The 4,565-nt window shown below is 42.5% G+C and overlaps 1 non-coding gene across 1 annotated transcript; it reads left to right on the top strand.

Moving 5' to 3' along the window:
* Positions 1-1,740: 1,740 nt before the first annotated feature.
* Positions 1,741-1,846, top strand: LOC128862648 (U6 spliceosomal RNA). Its single transcript, XR_008454530.1, has one exon. It is a non-coding gene; the product is annotated as a U6 spliceosomal RNA (small nuclear RNA).
* The last annotated feature ends 2,719 nt before the right edge of the window (positions 1,847-4,565 follow it).

Here is a 4,565-nt window from a genome sequence, read left to right as displayed (position 1 = left end):
CCCGCAATTATTGCGGATAAAGTTTCTGTCGACGCCACGGGCAGCTCCGATGGCAGAATTAGGAAATAAAGGCTAAATAAAAAATGAATTTTTAATGCTAAAAGTTTATTTAAAAAAAATTTAACAAAGAAGAAAAGTGCGGATTATACTTTTAAAAATTATTTCCATGCAGAAGTGAAGTAACCACGCGAACGATGGTGTCTTTTAGTGCTGAGGTGGTCGCAGCGTGTGTTTAATAGACTTGAGTTCTCCACAGAAAAAATGCATAGGGGCAAAATCGGGTGACCGGGGTGGCCAGGATATATCACTGAATACGTTACAGACTTATCAGTTTGTTAGCGAAGAAATCACGCAGTATGGCCATGTTCTCTCTGGCCGTGCACGACGTGGCAATGTGTTACTGAAACCATGGCAATAACCGACTTTATTGGCAGAAAATAATCGTTTAGCGCGCGTCGATTAGACAGACCGTCCACAGAAACTTTTTGCTCTCGATGATTTTCCAAAAAAAACTTGTCCAATTATTCCACTGCTTGACAATTCACATAAAGCCGTCATGTGGAAGTGGAACTGTCAAGTGGCTGTTGATGTGTTAATGATGGGTTCTTTGCGTTAGGTGACCAATAACGGCAATATTCCTCATTTACACTTCCATTTAAATGAAAATGGACTTCAATACTGCGAAAGATAGTGCTTGTCATAAGAAATCGCTCTGCAATCGTTAGGCTGAGGGGCTTGCATGATTTAAGTTTTAAAGGGGCGAAGTCTAAGATCCATCCTCAATACCTGGTTGCCCATATTCGACGGATTTCGATGACTCCTTGGGCCCATTCCAATCGACGAGCTTTGTCCGCAGGCAACAATCTTTGCGTCAATTGAATCTTATACGGGAATAAATTCAAATCAATGCGGATAATTCGTTGTAAAGTGGTCCGAGCAATGCCCAACTGCTGAGAACGGCGATCTTGGGATGCCCTTGGCGACTCCTTGGTCGGTTTTGATTTGGCCTCTTTGGATTAGAAAGACCATCACCAGTCGAAAACCTTTCGTACAAACGTTTAATGGAGTTCTTAGAAGGCGCACTTTTCACATTATTTAATTTTTTATACGCACGTTGAGTTTTCACAATTGACTTCTTTTGTTGAATATAAATTTCAACAATTTGGGAGCGCTCACGTGGCGTGTACTGTTCCATGGTAAAAATCTGCTTGGACTGATGGTTCCAAAGCGGTATGCCATTAAGCGATCTGACGTCTCTGTCAAAAGATACAGGGTTGCCAGATGGGTCCGTCGAATATTAGCAACCCTGTATTTCCGCACAATAGTTTTCGAAAAGTCCAAGAACAGCCGCTCGCTTGCTCTCGGATTGATGTGGATTATCGTGTAAGCCTGTAGCGAAGAGTTCCATGTTTTCATTTGTTCTCGGTGTCCGGCTGCGCTCCGGCCGTCTGCTATTTGCCACTGAATTTTGGCACCAATGTATGTATCAAATCTTCACTTGTGGCATCACGTAAACGTCGAGTCGAGTATTGTAACGGGAACAAAATCTACCACAAGCAGTTGTAACTCGCACGAATAACGAAGCTAACGCGGTTCTCTCGCCACTCATACGCTGAGCGGCTACCTTACGGTTAAGACTTGATTCTGAAACCGAACATCCTGCACATATTTGCGCTGCGACAAAGCTATTCTCCTCTCTATAGTCCAGGAAACAGGAAAAAACTATGCTACCTCATTTGCCTTCTTGCTGCGGCAGAACATAGATCAAAATTGGAACGATAAAAAGTAGATTAGCATGGCCCTGCGCACCGAAGGCACGCAAAATCGTGCACAGTTCCACAATTCTTATACCCATTCCGTAAACATAATTATATACACCCAACCACTTCAGCTTGCCACGATCTACAGACGCTGCGCAACATCTTTAATATACAAAATCTCAATGCCTTATCATGCTGCAATCCGCCAAAGCATTAGAGCTTTCCCTTCCTCTCGAATAAAGGTACAGAAGCCGCCTTAGAGAGCATCAAGAGAAGGTCATTGACTCAACATCACGTATTTTTCGATACCATTAACAGAGCTCTGGTTAAAGCTTTCAACGCAGTAGAGGATGCCTAACCTTCTTGTTTCCTTGTTCACTACACTCGGGAGCATAAAGCCTCGACAAGAATCTTCCATCGTACTCAGTTCTGAGAGGTTGTTTATACGCCGTCCAATCTCATGCCAGCATCTGCTAGCTCGCGCAACATCGACCTTCTCCAAGTATTCTTTGGCCGACCATGACCTCTGCTCCCTTGCGGGTTCCATTCTAGTGCCATTCTCGTGCTCATCTTCAGCTTGAAAAAGATCTATTGCATTCGCTAAAGAAAATTTCATAACGTTTTACGAAGGGAAAAGCGTTATTGAAACTTTTCCCACTCGACACATCCGCTCCACATCTGCAGACGTCTGACTTAGTCGGTCTAAGCAAAACGCGCCACACTTGACTTTTCAATCACTATTCGTAGTGACTTTTGCGCATTACACTGGTTTCGGATAGAGTTTTACGTACACTGATGGATTTAAAACCTCCGACTCTACTTGTTTGGCTGTCACCAACAAAGGCAACGGTAACCAACAATAACACAATGGCTTCTTTATCTCATGTACGCGATCTTTTCAGCTGAAGCTTTAGCGATCATCTCGCCGTCAATTACGCATAGAAAATTAATGGAAAATATATGATTGGTACTGACAGAAAATCATGTATAACAGCAATCAGATCTCCAAAATTTAAATAGAACTATCATCCCGAACGAATGCTAGAGGTACTTTGGAACATCTACTTTGCCACTGCCCTGCTCCTTGTCAGACTCGACAAATGTGCCTAGGATCAACATATTTTTTATGGTTGAATGATTTTGCCAACAAAAGGCTGAATGGCTTGCGAAGACGTACATTAAGTACCTCTTCCCACCTCTCGACCACTTTTTTGATGCCGTTCTGCCAAAACTGGCCTGGTCTCGTGAGAAAGAAGTTGCTGAGCCAGTTTTTATGGACGTCTTTGTTATCGAACGTAACGCCCTTTGCATGATTTGACAGTTAGTGGGAGAGCGGGAAAGATGGTAATCGGTTGGTGCAAGGTCGGAAGAATACGGCAGATGCTGAAGGATCCCATTCGAGCTCTTGAAAGCGACTTTGACGACTTGTGCAACATGGGGTTCGGCGTTGTCGTGATATTATTTGAAAAACAAGACAAGACGGCATTATTTGACCATGTCAATTAGATCCTTTCAATCGAATAGCCTCATTCTCGCGGTAAATCGCTGGGCAATGTAGAGCTCCTTGTTGACCGCGGCATTCTTTCCGAGCATTTCACAGTGTACCATGCCCTCCCAGCCCCTCCAAATACATGCATGATCTTCTTTGGGTGAATTGGATGAAGATCCGGCTTGACTCTCGGCTTTGGTGTATCTATGGGAGCCACACACTCTTATCTTTGTTTCATATTGATGTATGGGCCCCATTTCTAAAATAACTCAAAAATACAATGAACATAGTTTTGTTGAGCAGAAAGAGTTCTATCGAATGAATGCTGACCCTTTGCCAAACAGCAAACAAATCGCTATAAGATAAAGGCAAATATAAAAACGCTATGCACTTATTCCCCAAGCCATTATAAAACTGTTTAAATAGTTTTCTTTCCATATGTCTTATTGTTAATTCACTGAAGTTACTCCCACAGTGAAAGAAAATTTTATTCAACGCCTTATTAACTTATGCAGTAGAGGGTTAAGTATAGTAAGCTTCATTAAAAGAGAAAGAATCCTTGTGGAATTAGTTAAACGATTTGAAAACGCAAGTTCCTCATTACTACAATTCAAATCCAAACAGATTGTCGCCATGCCATCCTGCAAGCTTCTCTCCAAATATGCCAAAGCCATTCATTCGATTAAGGTTGAGTTATACGATATTTACCCACTCTCACCAGCTCACTAAAAAAAGCCCATCTTGCTGTCGGCTGTGCGGCAGCTACAGTACTACACCTCATCGCACATGCATTTGGTGCACGCAGGTGTCGAAGAAGAACTGTGGGGTGACGCGCAATCAATCGCCTAAAAAACCACTAAAGTCTTGCGCGCCGTGCGCAGCATAAAAGAAAGCCGTGAGTAAAACATCTAAGTGCGTTTGGTTCGCCTGCTTTGTGCTAGAGAAAACGCATAGTGGAAAATTTAGTGTGAAAGGCAACGAGTATTTGCTTGTTGAGTACTCTGAAGTTGCAAAAGCTTATCTGTTGTACGACAGACAAACTAGGCGACTAACTGTGCGATGTGGTGGCAGATTTGTAGGAAATGAAAATAGTTTTGGTGTCTGTGACAGTGGCAGTACAACAGATAGAAGCAACAGCAAAACAAACAAAGTTGTACAAAAGAAAGGAAGAATTTGAAGTGGCAAGATTAAGAATTAGAGGTGGTGGTGCTCAAGAAAGCACAAATATCCATTTCTATCCGCATTAGCTTTATCATTTCTTTTTATTCTTCCAATGTCAGTAAATTCTCAATGCTGCTTTTCTACTGCAGGCAGCA

The sequence above is a fragment of the Anastrepha ludens genome, chromosome 4 (assembly GCF_028408465.1).
Source record: "Anastrepha ludens isolate Willacy chromosome 4, idAnaLude1.1, whole genome shotgun sequence".
In the NCBI taxonomy this organism is placed as follows: Eukaryota; Metazoa; Arthropoda; class Insecta; order Diptera; family Tephritidae; genus Anastrepha; species Anastrepha ludens.
This window is presented reverse-complemented; position numbering and strand designations above follow the sequence as displayed.